The 20,000-nt window shown below is 40.1% G+C and overlaps 5 non-coding genes and 7 pseudogenes across 5 annotated transcripts; all 12 read left to right on the top strand.

The window, feature by feature from the left end:
* The first annotated feature begins 5,467 nt into the window (after positions 1–5,467).
* LOC125003073 lies at positions 5,468–5,586 on the top strand. Its single transcript, XR_007111941.1, has one exon. It is a non-coding gene; the product is annotated as a 5S ribosomal RNA (ribosomal RNA).
* Positions 5,587–5,896: 310 nt separating this feature from the next.
* Positions 5,897–6,015, top strand: LOC125003094. The gene has a single exon (XR_007111962.1). It is a non-coding gene; the product is annotated as a 5S ribosomal RNA (ribosomal RNA).
* A 101-nt stretch (positions 6,016–6,116) lies between these two features.
* LOC125002485 lies at positions 6,117–6,225 on the top strand (annotated as a pseudogene).
* A 92-nt stretch (positions 6,226–6,317) lies between these two features.
* On the top strand, positions 6,318–6,436 carry LOC125002161 (annotated as a pseudogene).
* A 102-nt stretch (positions 6,437–6,538) lies between these two features.
* On the top strand, positions 6,539–6,657 carry LOC125003013. The gene has a single exon (XR_007111882.1). It is a non-coding gene; the product is annotated as a 5S ribosomal RNA (ribosomal RNA).
* A 101-nt stretch (positions 6,658–6,758) lies between these two features.
* LOC125002655 lies at positions 6,759–6,869 on the top strand (annotated as a pseudogene).
* A 101-nt stretch (positions 6,870–6,970) lies between these two features.
* Positions 6,971–7,089, top strand: LOC125002496. Its single transcript, XR_007111788.1, has one exon. It is a non-coding gene; the product is annotated as a 5S ribosomal RNA (ribosomal RNA).
* A 1,254-nt stretch (positions 7,090–8,343) lies between these two features.
* Positions 8,344–8,462, top strand: LOC125002798 (annotated as a pseudogene).
* Positions 8,463–8,563: 101 nt separating this feature from the next.
* On the top strand, positions 8,564–8,675 carry LOC125002941 (annotated as a pseudogene).
* Positions 8,676–8,776: 101 nt separating this feature from the next.
* On the top strand, positions 8,777–8,895 carry LOC125001700 (annotated as a pseudogene).
* Positions 8,896–8,996: 101 nt separating this feature from the next.
* LOC125002990 lies at positions 8,997–9,115 on the top strand. The gene has a single exon (XR_007111859.1). It is a non-coding gene; the product is annotated as a 5S ribosomal RNA (ribosomal RNA).
* A 6,977-nt stretch (positions 9,116–16,092) lies between these two features.
* Positions 16,093–16,210, top strand: LOC125002647 (annotated as a pseudogene).
* Positions 16,211–20,000: the final 3,790 nt, after the last annotated feature.

A 20,000-nucleotide genomic window follows, 5' to 3' on the forward strand; every position in this document is an offset into this window, starting at 1 on the left:
CTCTAATGCTGGACTTTTTATGAGACATGTATAAAAGAGTGATCTATGAAAATAAAAAAGACCCCAGTTAGTTGTCATTAGATGTACTGAATCACTTTGAATCTTGAATTAGAGATAAGGCAGGACTATTTTACGTTATTCCCCGTGGAGAAATGAAGGTTTTACAGACCATGCAAAATGATAAAACAAACCAAAACCAAAGGAGAGAAACTATATAAAAGTAAATATGTTAAAGGTACAAAAATAATTACATTACTACTATTTATTACTAATACTGATACAGTTGGTAGAAGAGTGGTAGTGGTGATTTTGGTTGCTCATACCAAAATCTGACGACATATATTATCATATCAATAGTACCATCGGACGGCAGTGTTATAGATCTCACTATGTGACACTCAAGATTGAAAGGTGTTAATGAAAACTTTGATCGAGGAACCTAAATGAAAACACAACCAGAGTGAGAGAAAAGAAAATTATCACAGAAAACAGAAGAAATTTGGAAAATCTTTCCCACACTCTCTCTTCCTATCGCACTCCTCACAAAATTTACATAGAATGTGCCATAGAATGTTTTCCTTCATGAGGTCATAGAATTCTGTCCTTTCATCAAATCTTTTCCTTTGGCCATGATGGCATAGAATCTTTGCCTTTGATCTTACTGAAAGTTTGTTTTATACAAGCCTCTGTGGATCTGTACATTCTTTAGTGCTTCTCAGAGTTACAAATTGACTGCAAGCAAGACAAGGAACACATTTGAAAAGAGCATGGTTCATTGATTTTCGTCCAAAGTTTTACAAAACATTTCCCGAATAACAAGCATCAATGGCAACCAACAAAACAGCAAAAGAGCTGAATATCTCAGTAGGGAGCACTCTGGGAAATTGCCTGAAAGTGCAATCTTTCCTCAGAGAGGGCGGCTTTGAATTTGTTACCATTTTCATCAGGAGACATGGTAACATTTACATCATCAAAATACATGCAATGATCATTTTGACCACTTATATATACTGCTTTAGTGATGTTTGACATTGCTTACGGCCATACCAACCTGAACACGCCCAGGTCCTGTAAGCCTTTCATTTTCATCAGCGGACACAGGAACATTTCCATCATCATAATACATGCAATATTGATTTTGACCACTTATATGTACCGCTTTTGTGACTGACACCATGCCACCTCGTAAGACGCCCGTGTTTGCTTGTCTCGCTTGCTTTCAGTTTGAAAGTCTAACAGAATCTACGGACCCACCTAGGTTTGTATAAAACAAACTTTCAATAAGATCAAAGGCAAAGATTCTATGCCATCATGATCAAAGGAAAACATTTCATGACATCATCATCAAAAGAAAACAATTGAGGACATCATCAAAGGAAGACATCCCATGACGTCATCGCCCTGTTTCATCCATCGTTTCTTTTGTATGTGCGTGAGCATGCACGGAACTACGTATGGATGTAACGTTACTCCATGTGCGCGCATGTAGTCGCACGTGCGTCTGTACGTGCGCGAAAACAACACACAAGAATTAGGCCAACATGCTCCATAACTGTGTGTAAAGGTTTGTTTAAGCCTCATCCACATTGTATAATCAATATGTTTGTGTCACGTGTAGTTTAATCATGTGCGGCTGATTCTTTATCGTATTTCCTTCTGAGGTACATAATGGTCTAGCTGGAACCTATTAACAGCGCTACTTGTGGCTTTACTACACAATGATGTAAGTATTATGTAAATGATTTCTTTTTTGCGTTTCTTTCGGGCAATACAGCAAACCCCAACGTCTGAGGTGGTAGCCGACGTGTGCTGTCGAGATTTGTCATTAGAAATATTGACAAGTGGTTTCCTAACATTGCTTGTATTTTGCATCAATTTGCTGTTGTCCACAATTTGAACTGACGCCGAAATAAAACGAGGCAGTGGAGATAACGTGGTCGTTAGCTTTACGGTGGAGTGGGGAGCTAACTACGGGGCTAAGTTAACGTGCTAACGGCCAATTTCAATGTGTCAGAATGTGTCTGTATGTATGTTAGTATTTTATTTTTATTTAACCTTTGTTTACCTATGCAAGCAATTAAGAACAGTTTTACCGGCTGTAGTTGTGTTGTCATTTTTATTGCTGTAAGTTTTCTGTTTGTCTTGGAACAGGCTAACCGGTTTAGCACGTTGTGATGCTGCCAACTGGTACAGCGTTAAATAGTTGTACAACTACAACTATCGCCGAAGAGTCAACCTTAACATATTTGAGTTTTTAAGCTCTAATGCTGGACTTTTTATGACACATGTATAAAAGAGTGATCTATGAAAATAAAAAAGACCCCAGTTAGTTGTCATTAGATGTACTGAATCACTTGAATCTTGAATTAGAGATAAGGCAGGACTATTTTACGTTATTCCCCGTGGAGAAATGAAGGTTTTACAGACAATGCAAAATGATAAAACAAACCGAAACCAAAGGAGAGAAACTATATAAAAGTAAATATGTTAAAGGTACAAAAATAATTAAATCTACTACTATTTATTACTAATACTGATACAGTTGGTAGAAGAGTGGTAGTGGTGATTTTGGTTGCTCATGCCAAAATCTGACGACATATATTATCATATCAATAGTACCATCGGACGGCAGTGTTATAGATCTCACTATGTGACACTCAAGATTGAAAGGTGTTAATGAAAACTTTGATCGAGGAACCTAAATGAAAACACAACCAGAGTGAGAGAAAAGAAAATTATCACAGAAAACAGAAGAAATTTGGAAAATCTTTCCCACACTCTCTCTTCCTAGCTCACTCCTCACAAAATTTACATAGAATGTGCCATAGAATGTTTTCCTTCATGATGTCATAGAATTCTGTCCTTTCATCAAATCTTTTCCTTTGGCCATGATGGCATAGAATCTTTAACTTTGATCTTACTGAAAGTTTGTTTTATACAAGCCTCTGTGGATCTGTACATTCTTTAGTGCTTCTCAGAGTTACAAACTGACTGCAAGCAAGACAACGAACACACTTGAATAGAGCATGGTTCATTGATTTTCGTCCAAAGTTTTACAAAACATTTCCCGAATAACAAGCATCAATGGCAACCAACAAAACAGCAAAAGAGCTGAATATCTCAGTAGGGAGCACTCTGGGAAATTGCCTGAAAGTGCAATCTTTCCTCAGAGAGGGCGGCTTTGAATTTGTTACCATTTTCATCAGGAGACATGGTAACATTTACATCATCAAAATACATGCAATGATCATTTTGACCACTTATATATACTGCTTTAGTGATGTTTGACATTGCTTACGGCCATACCAACCTGAACACGCCCAGGTCCTGTAAGCCTTTCATTTTCATCAGGGGACACAGGAACATTTCCATCATCATAATACATGCAATATTGATTTTGACCACTTATATGTACCGCTTTTGTGACTGACACCATACCACCTCGTAAGACGCCCGTGTTTGCTTGTCTCGCTTGCTTTCAGTTTGAAAGTCTAACAGAATCTACGGACCCACCTAGGTTTGTATAAAACAAACTTTCAATAAGATCAAAGGCAAAGATTCTATGCCATCATGATCAAAGGAAAACATTTCATGACATCATCATCAAAGGAAGACATCCCATGACGTCATCGCTCTGTTTCATCCATCGTTTCTTTTGTATGTGCGTGAGCATGCACGGAACTACGTATGGATGTAACGTTACTCCATGTGCGCGGCATGTAGTCGCATGTGCGTCTGTACGTGCGCAAAAAACAATACACAAATATTAGACCAACATGCTCCCATAACTGTGTGTAAAGGTTTGTTTAAGCCTCATCCACATTGTATAATCAATATGTTTGTGTCACGTGTAGTTTAATCATGTGCGGCTGATTCTTTATCGTATTTCCCTCTGAGGTACATAATGGTCTAGCTGGAACCTATTAACAGCGCTACTTGTGGCTTTACTACACAATGATGTAAGTATTATGTAAATTAGTTCTGTTTTTGCGTTTCTTTCGGGCAATACAGCAAACCCCAAACGTCTGAGGTGTTAGCCCGTTGTGATGCTGCGAACTGGTACAGCGTTAAATAGTTGTACAACTACAACTATAGTCGAACAGCCACCCTTCTTATTTAATTGTTTATGCTCTAATGCTGGACTTTTTATGAGACATGTATAAAAGAGTGATCTATGAAAATAAAAAAGACCCCAGTTAGTTGTCATTAGATGTACTGAATCACTTGAATCTTGAATTAGAGATAAGGCAGGACTATTTTACGTTATTCCCGTGGAGAAATGAAGGTTTTACAGACAATGCAAAATGATAAAACAAACCAAAACCAAAGGAGAGAAACTATATAAAAGTAAATATGTTAAAGGTACAAAAATAATTACATCTACTACTATTTTTCACTAATACTGATACAGTTGGTAGAAGAGTGGTAGTGGTGATTTTGGTTGCTCATGCCAAAATCTGACGACATATATTATCATATCAATAGTACCATCGGACGGCAGTGTTATAGATCTCACTATGTGACACTCAAGATTGAAAGGTGTTAATGAAAACTTTGATCGAGGAACCTAAATGAAAACACAACCAGAGTGAGGAGAAAAGAAAATTATCACAGAAAAACAGAAGAAATTTGGAAAATCTTTCCCACACTCTCTCTTCCTAGCGCACTCCTCACAAAATTTACATAGAATGTGCCATAGAATGTTTTCCTTCATGATGTCATAGAATTCTGTACTTTGATGATTTCATCAAATCTTTTCCTTTGGCCATGATGGCATAGAATCTTTGCCTTTGATCTTACTGAAAGTTTGTTTTATACAAGCCTCTGTGGATCTGTACATTCTTTAGTGCTTCTCACAGTTACAAATTGACTGCAAGCAAGACAAAGAACACACTTGAATAGAGCATGGTTCATTGATTTTCGTCCAAAGTTTTACAAAACATTTCCCGAATAACAAGCATCAATGGCAACCAACAAAACAGCAAAAGAGCTAAATATCTCAGTAGGGAGCACTCTGGGAAATTGCCTGAAAGTGCAATCTTTCCTCAGAGAGGGCAGCTTTGAATTTGTTACCAAATGCTGCAAAAAGCAACGAGAAAGTCGGCGTCAAAGTCAACAAGAGCCGTCCGGCAATTTTCAGACAGGCAAAAGTTGAAATTGATATCCTGAAATTGACATGCTGAAACAGCTGCGACGTCCGCATAGGTGATGATGATTGGCTAAGGTGCAGTAGGCCTTTCACGATAAGCCAATCTCAGGCAGTGTTCTCAGTTTAAACACAAATCACACCCAAACCCTGGTTGGACCGGGTCGCCTTGTTTTTCTCTCTGATTCATATCTACCTGTTACATTCTGACTCTACTTCCTGGCAGACTGTATCATTGTAGAAGATTCAGCTCAAAAGCAAAAATACATGCAATGATGATTTTGACCACTTATATATACTGCGTTTGTGACAGTTAACGTCGCTTACGGCCATACCACCCTGAACACGCCTGATCTCGTTTGAACTCGGAAGCCAAGCAGTGTCGGGCCTGGTTAGTACTTGGATGGGAAACCGCCTGGGAATACTAGGTGCTGTAAGCTTTTCATTTTCATCAGGAGACATGGTAACATTTACATCATCAAAATACATGAAATGATCATTTTGACCACTTATATATGCTGCTTTCGTGATGTTTGACATTGCTTACGGCCATACCAACCTGAACACGGCCGATCTTGGAAGCTAAGCACTGTCGGCCTGGTTAGTACTTGGATGGGAAACCACCTGGGAATACCAGTTGCTGTAAGCTTTTCATTTTCATCAGGAGGCATGGTAACATTTACATCATCAAAATACATGCAATGATCATTTTGATCACTTATATATACTGCTTTCGTGACATTTGAAGTTGCTTGCGGCCATACCAACCTGAACAAGCCCGATCTCGTCTGATCTCGGAAGCTAAGCATGGTCGGGCCTGGTTAGTACTTGGATGGGAGACCGCCTGGGAATACCAGGTGCTGTAAGCTTTTCATTTTCATCAGGAGGCATGGTAACATTTACATCATCAAAATACATGCAATGATGATTTTGACCACTTATATATAGTGCGTTTGTGACAGTTAAAGTTGCTTACGGCCATACCACCCTGAACATGCCTGATCTCGGAAGCTAAGCAGTGTCGGGCCTCGTTAGTACTTGGATGGGACACCACCTGGGAATACTAGGTGCTGTAAGCATTTACATTATTACTTTAACATTTACATCATCAAAATACATGCAATGATGATTTTGACCACTTATATATACTGCGTTTGTGACGGTTACCATTGCTTACGCCCAAACCACCCTGAACACGGCTGTTCTCGTCTGATCTCGGAAGCTAAGCAGTGTAGGGCCTGGTTAGTTCTTGGATGGGAGACCGCCTGGGAATACCAGGTGCTGTAGGCTTTTCATTCTCAACAGGAGACATGGTAACATTTACATCATCAAAAATACATGCAATGATCATTTTGACCACTTATATATACTGCTTTAGTGACATTTAACATTGCTTACGGCCATACCAACCTGAACACGCCTGATCTCGTCTGATCTCGGAAGCTAAGCACGGTCGGGCCTGGTTAGTACTTGGATGGGAGACCGCCTGGGAATACTAGGTGCTGTAAGCCTTTCATTTTCATCAGGAGACATGGTAACATTTACATCATCAAAATACATGCAATGATCATTTTGACCACTTATATATACTGCGTTTGTGACAGTTACCATTGCTTACGACCATACCACCCTGAACACGCCTGATCTCATCTGATCTCGGAAGCTTAGGGCCTGGTTAGTACTTGGATGGGAGACCGCCTGGGAATACCAGGTGCTGTAAGCTTTTCATTTTCATCAGGAGACATGGTAACATTTACATCATCAAAATACATGCAATGATGATTTTGACCACTTATATATACTGCGTTTGTGACAGTCACCATTGCTTATGGCCATACCACCCTGAACACGCCTGATCTCGTCTGATCTCGGAAGCTAAGCAGTGTCGGGCCTGGTTAGTACTTGGATGGGAGACTGCCTGGGAATACCAGGTGCTGTAAGCTTTTCATTCTCATCAGGAGACATGGTAACATTTACATCATCAAAATACATGCAATGATGTAAGTACTTGAGATCAGACGAGATCGGGCGTGTTCAGGTTGGTATGGCCGTAAGCAATGTCAAATGTCACTAAAGCAGTATATATAAGTCGTCAAAATGATCATTGCATGTATTTTGATGATGTAATGAAGGCAAAGATTCTATGCCATCATGATCAAAGGAAAACATTTCATGACATCATCATCAAAGGAAAACAATTGAGGATATCATCAAAGGAAGACATCCCATGACGTCATCGCCCTGTTTCATCCATGTGCGTGTGAGCATGCACGGAACTACGTATGGATGTAACGTTACTCCATGTGCGCGCATGTAGTCGCACGTGCGTCTGTACGTGCGCGTAAACAACACACAAGAATTAGACCAACATGCTCCCATAACTGTGTGTAAAGGTTTGTTTAAGCCTCATCCACATTGTATAATCAATATGTTTGTGTCACGTGTAGTTTAATCATGTGCGGCTGATTCTTTATCGTATTTCCTTCTGAGGTACATAATGGTCTAGCTGGAACCTATTAACAGCGCTACTTGTGGCTTTACTACACAATGATGTAAGTATTATGTAAATTAGTTCTTTTTTGCGTTTCTTTCGGGCAATACAGCAAACCCCAACGTCTGAGGTGGTAGCCGACGTGTGCTGTCGAGATTTGTCATTAGAAATATTGACAAGTGGTTTCCTAACATTGCTTGTATTTTGCATCAATTTGCTGTTGTCCACAATTTGAACTGACGCCGAAATAAAACGAGGCCAGTGGAGATAACGTGGTCGTTAGCATACGGTGGAGTGGGGAGCTAACTACGGGGCTAAGTTAACGTGCTAACGGCCAATTTCAATGTGTCAGAATGTGTCTGTATGTATGTTAGTATTTTATTTTTATTTAACCTTTGTTTACCTAGGCAAGCAATTAAGAACAGTTTTACCGGCTGTAGTTGTGTTGTCATTTTTATTGCTGTAAGTTTTCTGTTTGTCTTGGAACAGGCTAACCGGTTTAGCACGTTGTGATGCTGCAACTGGTACAGCGTTAAATAGTTGTACAACTACAACTATAGCCGAAGAGTCAACCTTAACATATTTGAGTGTTTATGCTCTAATGCTGGACTTTTTATGAGACATGTATAAAAGAGTGATCTATGAAAATAAAAAAGACCCCAGTTAGTTGTCATTAGATGTACTGAATCACTTGACTGACAAAATTGCTTAAGGGCATACCACACTGAACACACCCAGTGTCATCTGATCTCGGAAGTTTAGCAGGGTCGGGCGTGGTTAGTACTTGAATGGGAGACCGCCTGGGAATACTAGGTGCTGTAAGCCTTTCATTTTCATCAGGAGACATGGTAACATTTACATCATCAAAATACATGCAATGATCATTTTGACCACTTATATATACTGCGTTTGTGACAATTACCATTGCTTACGGTCATACCACCCTGAACACGTCTGATCTCATCTGCTCTCGGAAGCTAAGGGCCCTGGTTAGTACTTGGATGGGAAACCGCCTGGGAATATCAGGTGCTGTAAGCTTTTCATTCTCATCAGGAGACATGGTAACATTTACATCATCAAAATACATGCAATGATGATTTTGACCACTTATATATACTGCGTTTGTGACAGTTATCATTGCTTACGGCCAAACCACCCTGAACACGGCTGTTCTCGTCTGATCTCGGAAGCTAAGCAGTGTAGGGCCTGGTTAGTTCTTGGATGGGAGACCGCCTGGGAATACCAGGTGCTGTAAGCTTTTCATTCTCATCAGGAGACATGGTAACATTTACATAATCAAAATACACGCAATGATCATTTTGACCACTTATATATACTGCTTTAGTGACATTTGACATTGCTTACGGCCATACCAACCTGAACACGGCCGATCTCGTCTGATCTCGGAAGCTAAGCACGGTCGGGCCTGGTTAGTACTTGGATGGGAGACCGCCTGGGAATACCAGGTGCTGTAAGCTTTTCATTCTCATCAGGAGACATGGCAACATTTACATCATCAAAATACATGCAAGGATGATTTTGATCACTTATATATACTGCTTTAGTGACATTTGACGTTGCTTACGGCCATACCATCCTGAACACGCCTGAGTTTCAGTTTGAAAGTCTAACAGAATCTACGGACCCACTTAGTTTTGTATAAAACAAACTTTCAATAAGATCAAAGGCAAAGATTCTATGCCATCATGATCAAAGGAAAACATTTCATGACATCATCATCAAAGGAAAACAATTGAGGACATCATCAAAGGAAGACATCCCATGACGTCATCGCCCTGTTTCATCCATCGTTTCTTTTGTATGTGCGTGAGCATGCACGGAACTACGTATGGATGTAACATTACTCCATGTGCGCGCATGTAGTCGCACGTGCGTCTGTACGTGCGCGAAAACAACACACAAGAATTAGGCCAACATGCTCCCATAACTGTGTGTAAAGGTTTGTTAAAGCCTCATCCACATTGTATAATCAATATGTTTGTGTCACGTGTAGTTTAATCATGTGCGGCTGATTCTTTATCGTATTTCCCTCTGAGGTACATAATGGTGTAGCTGGAACCTATTAACAGCGCTACTTGTGGCTTTACTACACAATGATGTAAGTATTATGAAAATTAGTTCTGTTTTTGATTTCTTTTCCCAGCTAATACAGCAAAAACCAAGGTCTGAGGGTTGTAGCCCGTTGTGATGCTGGCGAAACTGGTACAGCGTTAAATAGTTGTACAATACACCTATAGTCGAAGTGCCAACCCTTCTTATTTAAGTGTTTATGCTCTAATGCTGGACTTTTTATGAAGAATGTATAAAAGAGTGATCTATGAAATAAAAAAGACCCCACTTAGTTGTCATTAGATGTTACTGAATCACTTGAATCTTGTATTAGAGATAAGGCAGGATCTAATTTACGTTATTCCCCGTGGATAAATGAAGGTTTTAAGACCATTGCAAATGATATAAAACAAACAAAACCAAAGGAGAGAAACTATATAAAGTAAATATGTTTTAAAAGGTACAAAAATAATTACTCTTCAACTATTTTTCCCTAAGACTGATACAGTTGGTAGTAGAGTTGGTAGTGGTGATTTTTGGTTGCTCATGCCAAATCTGACGACATATATTATCATATAATAGTCCATTGGACGCAGTGTTATTAGATCACTTTGTGACACTCAAAGATTGAAAGGTGTTAATGAAAACTTTGATCGAGGAACTCAATGAAAACAACAAGTTCTCCCAGAGTGAGAGAAGAAAATGATCACAGAAAAACAGAAGAAAGAAAATTTGGAAAATCTTTCCACACTCTCTCTTCCTATCGCACTCCTCACAAAATTTACTTAGAATGTGCCTTTAGAATGTTTTCCTTCTTGAGTAATAGAATTCTGGTCCTTTGGATGGATTCATCAAGTCTTTTCCTTTGGCCATGATGCTAGAAATCTGTGCCTTTGATCTTACTGAAAGTTGTGTTTTTACAAGCCTCTGTGGATCTGTTTCTTCTTTAGTGCTTCTCAGAGTTACAAATTTGGACTGCAAGCAAGACAAGGAACACACTTGATATGAGCATGAGTTCATTGATTTTCGTCCAAAGTTTACAAGACATTTCCGAATACACAAGCATCAATGGCAACAACAAAACTGCAAAAGAAGTCTGAATTTCTCAGTAGGGAGCACTTGGGAAATTCCAGCCTGAAAGTGCAAATCTTTCCTCAGAGAGGCGGCTTTGAATTTGTTACCAAATGCTGCAAAAGCACGAGAAAGTCGAAGTCAAGTCAAAAGAGCCATCCGGCAATTTTCAGACAGGCAAAAGTTCGAAATTGATATGCTGAAATTGACATGCTTAAACGGCTGCGACGTTGCCGGAATAAGTGATGATGATTGACTAAGGTGCAGGGGGCCTTTCACGATAAGCAAATCTCAGGCAGTGTTCAGTTTAAAAAACAAATCAACCCAAACCCTGGTTGGACGGGTCGCCTTGTTTTTCTCTCTGGATATCATATCTACCTGTTACATTCTGACGTCTACTTCCTGGCAGACTGTATCATTGTAGAAGCTTCAGATCAAAAACAAAAATACATGCAAATGATGAATATTTTTGACGATTATATATACTGCGTTTTGTGACAGTTAACGTTGCTTACGGCACATACCACCCTGAACAAGTCTGATCTCGGTAAGCTAAGCACGGTTAGGGCCTGTTTAGCACTTGGACTGGAGACCCTCCTGGGAATACTAGGTGCTGTAAGCCTTTCATTTTCCTCAGGAGACATGGTAACTTTTTACTCATTCAATATAAATGAAATGATCATTGTGACCACTTATATATACTGCGGTTTGTGACAGTTACCATTGCTTACGGCCATACCACCCTGAACACGACAGATCTCATCTGATCTCGGAAGCAAAGGGCCCTGGTTAGTACTTGGAGGGAGACCGCCTGGGAATACCAGGTGCTGTAAGGCTTTTCATTCTCATCAGGAGACATGGTAACATTTACATCATCAAAATACAATCAATGATCATTTTGACCACTTGGTATATACTGCTTTAGAAAAAAACAAAAAAAAAAAAAAAAAAAAAAAAAAAAAAAAAAAAAAACCCCCCCCCCCCCCCCCCCCAAAAAACCCCAAGACATTTGACATTGCTTATGGCCATACCAATTCTGAACAAGCAGCCCGTGTTCGAGCTCTGGGGCCGCGCGGGGCTGTGGGGGGCTTTAGACCGATCTCGTCTGATCTCGGATGCTAAGCGCGGTCGGGCGCTGGTTAGTACTTGGATGGGGAGACCGCCTCTGAATACCAGGTGCTGTAAGCTTTCATTTTCATCATGGAGTCATGGTAACATATACATCATTCAAAATACATTGCATATGATCATTTTGACCACTTATATATACTGCGTTTGTTGACAGTTAACGTTGCTTCGCCATACCATCCTGAACACGCCTGTGTTTCTGTTTGAAAGTCTACAGAATCTACCGGACCCGGCCCACCTAGGTTGTATAAAGAAACAAACCTTTCAATAAGATCATAGGCAAGGATTTCTATGCTCATGATCAATAGGAAAAACATTCATGACATCATCTTTCAAAGGGAAAACAAGTGAGGACATCATCAAAGGAAGGACATCCCATTTCCGTCATCGCACTGTTTCATCCATCGTTTCTTTTGTTATGGAGTGAGCATGCACGGAGTAAGTGGCTAGGGATGTAACGTGTACTCCATTGTGCGCGCATGTAGTCGCACTGTGCGTCTGTACGGTGACGCGAAAAACAACACACAGAATTAGACCGACATGCTCCCATAATGTGTGTAAAGGGTTGTTTAAGCTCTCCACATTGTATAATCAATATGTTTGTGTCACGTGGTGTTTAATCATGTGCGGCTGATTCTTTATCGTATTTCCTTCTGAGGTAATAATGGTCTAGCTGGAACCTATTAACAGGCGCTACTTTGTGGCTTTATACCACAATGATGTAAGTATTATGTAAATGCTTTCTTTTTTGCGTTTCTTTCGGGCAATACAGCAAACCCCAACGTCTGAGGTGGTAGCCGACGTGTGCTGTCGAGGAGATTTGTCATTAGAAATTATTGACAAGTGGTGAGGGTTTGCCTAACATTGCTTGTATTTTGCTTCAATTTGCTGTGTCCACAATTTGAACTGACGCCCGAAATAAAACGAGGCCTGTGGAGGTTAACGTGGTGTTAGCATACGGTGGAGGGGGAGTAACTACGGGGCTAGTTAACGTGCTACGGCCTATTTCAATGTTTCAGAATGTGTCTGTTATGTATGTTAGTATTTTAATTTTTAATTTAACCTTTGTTGACCTGTAGGCAAGCATTAAGAACCCGTTTTACCGGCTTTAGGTTGTGTTGTATTTTTATTGCTGTAAGTTTTCTGTTTGTCTTGGAACAGTCTAACCGGCAGGACTATTTTACGTTATTCCTGTGGAGAAAATGAAGGTTTTACAGACAATGCAAAAATTCTAAAAATAAAAACAAAACCTAACAGAGAAACTACATAAAGTAAATCTGTTAAAGTTACAAAAAATAATTACATCTACTAATATTTATTTATCTAATCTGATACAGTTGGTAGAAGAGTGGTAATGGTGATTTTGGTTGGCTCATGCCAAAATCTGACGACATATATTATCATATCAATATACCATCGCACGGCAGGGTTATAGATCTCACTATGGACACCACAAGATTGAAAGGTGTAATGAAAAACTTTTGATCGAGGAACCTAAATGAAAACCACCACTCCAAGAGTGATGAGAAAAGAATAATTATCACAGAAAACAGAAGAAATTTGGAAAATCTTTCCCACACTCTCTCTTCCTATCGCACTCCTCACAAAATTTACATTGAATGTGCCATTAGATGTTTTCCTTCATGATGTCATAGAATTCTGTCCTTTCATCAAAATCTTTCCTTTGGCCATGTTGGCATAGATCTTTGCCTTTGATCTTACTAGAAAGTTGGTTGTATACAAGCCTCTGTGGATCTTGTACAATTTTTTCCCTTTAGTGTTCTCAGAGTTACCAAGTGACTGCAAGCAAGACAAGGAACACACTTGAATAGTGCATGTGGTTCATTGATTTTCTTCTCAACGTTTTACAAACATTTCCTGAAAAAACAAGCATCATGGCAACCAACAAAACAGCAAAAGAGCTAAATATCTCAGTAGGCGAGCACTATGGGAAATTGGCCTGAAAGTGCAATCTAACAATCAGAGGGAGGAGGGCTTTTGGAAATTTGTTCACCAAATGCTGCAAAAAAACCAACGAGAAAGTCGGCGTCAAAGTCAAACATGAGCGGTCCGGCCAATTTTCAGGACAGGCAAAGTTGAATATTGATATGCTGATTTTGACATGCTGAAACAGCTGCGACGTCCGCACAGGTGATGATGATTGGCTAAGGTGCAGCAGGCCTTTCACGAAGAGCAATATCAGCAGTGTTCAGTTTAAACACAAATCACACCCAAAAACCTGGTTGGACCGGGTCGCCTTGTTGTTATCTCTGATTTCTTATTACACTGTTACATTCTTGACTCTACTTCCGGCAGACTGTATCATTGTAGAAGCTTCAGCTCAAAGAAAAATCATGCAATGATGATTTTCGACCACTTATATCTACTGCGTTTTGAAAGTTTAACGTTGATTACGCCATACCACCTGAAAACGCCTGTTCTCGGAACGCCAAGCAGTGCGTGCGCTGGTTAGTACTTGGATGGGAGACCGCCTGGGAATACCAGGTGTTGTAAGCTTTTCATTCTTCATCAGGAGGACATGGTATCATTTACTTCATCAAAATACATGCCAATGATGATTTTGACAACTTATATATAATGCGTTTGTGACAGTTACCATTGCTTACGGCCATACCACCTGAAACACGCTGATTCTCGATCGATCTCGGAAAACCATAGCATTGGTAGGGCCTGGTTAGTACTTGGATGGAGGACCGCCTGGGATATACCGGGCTGTAAGCTTTTCATTTTTCATCAGGAGGACATGGTAATCTATTTTACATCATCAAAATACCATGCATAATGATCATTTGGACCACTTATATATATCGCTTTAAGTAACATTGACATCGCTTACGGCCATACCAACATGAACACGCCCTATCTCGTCTGATTCGGAAGCTAAGTAGTATAGGGCTGGTTAGTACTTGGATGGAGAGACCGCCTGGGAATACCAGGTGCTGTTAAGCTTTTCATTTTCATCAGGAGACATGGTAACATTTACATGATCAAATTTCATGCAGTTGATCATTTTGACCACTTATCTATACTGCGTTTGGGACAGTCACCATTGCTTACGGCCATTACCACCCTGCACACGCCTGATTCGGAAGCTAAGCAGTGTAGGGCCTGGTTAGTACTTGGATGGGAGGACGCCTGAGAATACCAGGTGCTGTAAGCTTTTCATTCTCATCAGGAGGACATGGTAAACATTTACATCATCAAAATACATGCAATGAGGATTTTTTACCACTTATATAACTGCTTTAGTTGACATTTGACATTGATTACGGCCATTACAACATGAACCACGCGTCGAACTCGTCTGATCTCGGAAGCTAAGCACGGTTCGGGCCTGGTTAGTACTTGGATGGGAGTCCGCCTGGGAATTACTAGGTGTGGAGCCTTTCATGTTTTTCATCAGGAGACATGGTAAAATTTACATCATCAAAATAAATGACATTGATCATTTTGACCACTTAATATATTACTGCGTTTTGTGACCAGTTACCATGCTTACGGCCATACCACACCTGAACAACGCCCTGTGATCTCGTCTGATCTCGGTAAGCTAGGGCATGGCTCGGGACATGGTTAGTAACTTGGAATGGGAGACGCGGGAATACCAGGTGCTCTGTAAGATTTTCATTCTCTCAGGAGACATGGTAACATTTACATCATCAAGAATACATGCAATGAGGATTTGCCACTTTATATATACTGCGTTTTGTGACAGTTACCATTGCTTACGGCATACCCCTGAACATGCCTGATCTGTTTGATGTCGGAAGTTTAAGCAGTGTTTGGACTGGGTTAGTACTTGGATGGCGGACCGCCTGGGAATACAAGGTGCTTGTAAGCTTTTCATTCTCATCAGAGACAGTGGTAACATTTACGTCATCAAAATACATGCAATGATTCATTTTGACCACTTTATATATATGCTTTAGTGGACATTTGACATTGCTTTACGGCCATACATCCTGAACGCGCCTGATCTCGTATGATCTCGGAAGCTAAGCACGGTCGGGCAATGGTTAGTACTTGGATGGAGACCGCCTGGGAATACCAGGTGCTTGGTATGCTTTTCATTCTCATCAGGAGACATGGTAACATTTACATCATCAAAATACATGCAATGATCATTTTGATCACTTTATATACTGCTTTAGTGACATTTGACATTGCTTACGGCAATACCAACTGAACGCGCCCCGATCTGGTCTGATCTCGGAGCAAAGCACGGTCGGGCCTGGTTAGTACTTGGATGGGAGACCGCCTGGGAATACCAGGTGCTGTAAGTTTTCATTCTCATCAAGGAAACATGGTAACATTTCATCATCAAAACCATGCAATGATGATTTTGAGCTCTTATATATACTGATTTCAGTGACATGTTGACATTGTACGGCATGACCACCCTGAACACGCTGATCTCGTCTGATCTCGGAAAGCTAGCATGCTCGGGCCTGGTTGTACTTGGGATGGAGAACCGCCTGGTGACATGGGGAATAACAGGAGCTGTAAGCTTTTCATTCTCATCAGGAGACATAGGTAACATGTACATCATCAAAATTTACATGCAAATGATTTCATTTTGATCACTTAATATACTGCTTTAGTGAACATTTGACGCTTGCTTACTGCCATACAACCTGAACAAGGCCCGATATCTCTGATTCTCGGAAGCTATGCATGGTCGGGCCTGGTTAGTACTTTGATGGGAGACCGCCTGGGAATACCTAGGGGCCTGTAAGCCTTTCTAATCATCAGGAGCATGGTAACATTACATCATCAAAATACATGCAATGATTCATTTTGTAGCACTTATATATATGCTTGTAGTTACATTTGTACATTGCTTACGGCCATACTAACCTGAACACGCCCGTTCTTGTCTGATTTCGGAAGCTATAGCAGTGTCGGGTCCCTGGTCTAGTACTTGGTTGGGAGACCGCCTGGGAATACCAGTGGTGTAAGCTTTTCATTCTCTTCAGGAGAATGAGGTAACATTTACATATCCAAAATCATGCAATGATAAATTTTGACCACTTATATATAGTGCTTTAGTGACATTTTGACATTGCCTTACGGGCCATATACAACCTGAACACGCGCCGATTCGTCTGATCTCGGAAAAAGCGAAGTATGGTCGGGCCTGATTAGTACTTGGATGGGAGACGACCTGGGAGAATGTACCAGGTGCTGTAAGCTTTTATTCTCATAGGAGAGCAATTGGTAACATTTTTTCATCAAAATACATCCAATGTATTTTGAGCCTTATATCTACTGCTTTAGTGACATTTGACATTGATTGACGGCCTAGTACCTGAACACGCCCGATATCGTCTGATCTCGGAAGCTAAGCACGGGTCGGGCCTGGTTAGAACTTGGATGGGAGACCGCCTGGGATTTACTAGGTGCTGTAAGCCTTTCATTTTCATCAGGAGACTGGTAACAGTTACATCATCAATATACATGCAATGATCATTTTGACCACTTATATATACTGCGTTACTTTGTGACAGTTACCCATTGGTACGGCCATACACCTGAACACGCCTGATCTAGTCTGATCTCGGAAGGCTAAGAGTGTAGGGCCGGGTTAGGTACTTGGATGGGAGACCGCCTGGGAATACCAAAGTGGCTGTAAGCTTTTCATTCTCATCAGGAGACTGTTATATTTACATCATCAAAATACATGCAATGATCATTTTGACTCACTTAATTATATAATTGCTTTAGTGACAATTTGACATTGTTACGGCCATACAATCTGAACACGCCGGATCTCATCTGATTCGGAAGCTAAAGCGACGGTCGGGCTGGTTAGTACTTGGATGGGAGACCGCCTGGGCATACTAGGTGCTGTAGAGCTTTAATTTTCATCAGAGAGTCATGGTAACAATTTACTATCATCAAAATACTTGCAATGATGATTTTGACCACTTATATATACTGCGTTTGTGACAGTTAACTTGCTTTCGGCCATACCACCTGAACACGCCTGAGTTTAGTTTGAAAAGTTAACAGAATTTCGGGACCCACCTAGGTTTGTATAAAACAAACTTTCAATAAAGATCAAAGAAAAGATTCTTGCCATCATGATCAAAGGAAAACATTCATGACCAATCACTCATCAAAGGGAAAACAATTGAGGACATCATCAAAGGAAAGAATCCCATACGTCATCGCCCTGTTTCATCCATACGGTTCATTTGTATGTGCGTGACATGCACGGAACTAGTTTGGATGTAACGTTCTCATGGTGCGCGCATGTAGTCGCACGTGTTGCGTCTGTACGTGCGCGAAAAAACAACACACAAGAATAGACCAACATGCTCCCATAACTGTGTGTAAAGGTTTGTTTAAGCTCATCACATTGTATAATCATATGTTTGTGTCACTGTAGTTTAATCATTGTGCGGACTGAATCTTTATCGTATTTCCCTCTGGGGTAATAATGTCTAGCTGGAAATTATGAACAGCGCTACTTGTGCTTTACTACCAATGATGTATGATATTATGTAAATTAGTTTGTTTTTGCAGTTTCTTTCGGGCAATACAGCAAACCCAACGTGCTGAGGTGGCAGCCGACGTGTGCTGGCGAGATTTGTCATTAGAATATTGGGACAAGTGGTTTCTATTACATTGCTTGTATTTTGCATCAACTTTGCTGTTGTCCACAATTTGATCTGACGCCGAAAATAAAACGAGGCCAGGGAGATAACGTTGGTCGTTAGCATACGGTGGAGTGGTGAGCTAACTACGGGCTAGTTAACGTAGCTAACGGCCATTTCAATGTGTCAGAAGGTGTCTGTATGTATGTTAGTATTTTATTTTATTTAACCTTGTTCCTAGGCAAGCAGTTAAGAACAGTTTTTACCGGTGTAGTATGTGTTGTCAATTTTTATGCTGTAGTTTTCTGTTTGTCTTGGAACAGGCTAATAGGTTTAGCACGTTGTCTGCTGCCAACTGTACAGCGTAAAAATAGTTGTACACAACTACAAACTATAGCCGAAAGAGTCAACCTTAAATATTTGAGTGTTTATGCTCTAATGTGGACTTTTTATGAGACATGTATAAAAGACGTGATTATGAAAATAAAAAAGGACCCCAGTTAGTTGTCATTAGATGTACTGAATCACTGATCTTGATTAGAGATAAAGGACAGGACTTTTTTAGGTTATTCCCCGTGGAGAAATTGAAGGGTTTTACAGACAATGCAAAATGATAAAAACAAACCAAAACCAAAGTAGAGATTATATAAAAGTAAATATGTTAAAAGGTACAAAAATAATTACATCTACTACTTATTTTTCACTAATATGATACCTGGGTAGAAGAGTGGTAGTGGTGATTTTGGTTTGCTCCATAGCCAAAAATTCTGACGACATTTATTTCATATCATAGTACCATCGGACGGCAGTGTTATAGATCTAAATATGTACACTCAAGATTGAAAGGTAGTTTAATGAAAACTTTGATGGAGGAATCCTAAAATGAAAAAACAACCAGAGTGAGTATGAAAAGAAAATGATCACAGAAAACAGAAGAAATTTGGAAGAATCTTTCCCACACTTTCTTCCTATCGCACTCCTCACAATATTTACATAGAATGTGCCATAGAATGTTTTCTTCATGATGTCATAGAATTCTGTACTTTTGTTGATTTCATCAAATCTTTTCATTTTGGCCATGCATGATGGCATAGAATCTTTGCCTTTGATCTTACTGAAAGTTTGTTTTATACAAAGCCTCCTGTGGATCTGTTACATTTCTTAGTGCTTCTAAGAGTTACAAATGACTGCAGAAGCAAGACAAGGAACACACTTGAATAGAGGCATGGTTCATTGATTTTCGTCCAAGTTTTACAAAACATTTCCCGAATAACAAGCATCAATGGCAAGCAACAAAACAGCAAAAGAGCTAAATATTCTCAGTAGGGAGCACTCTGGGAAATTGCCTGAAGTGCAATCTTTCTCAGAGAGGGCGGCTTGAATTTGTTAGCCAATTGCTGCAAAAAACAACTGAGAAAGTCGGCGTCAAAGTCAACAAGAGCGTCGGCAATTTTTCAGACAGCAAAAGTTGAAA

This window comes from Mugil cephalus, chromosome 23 (assembly GCF_022458985.1).
Source record: "Mugil cephalus isolate CIBA_MC_2020 chromosome 23, CIBA_Mcephalus_1.1, whole genome shotgun sequence".
NCBI classification, from domain to species: domain Eukaryota; kingdom Metazoa; phylum Chordata; class Actinopteri; order Mugiliformes; family Mugilidae; genus Mugil; species Mugil cephalus.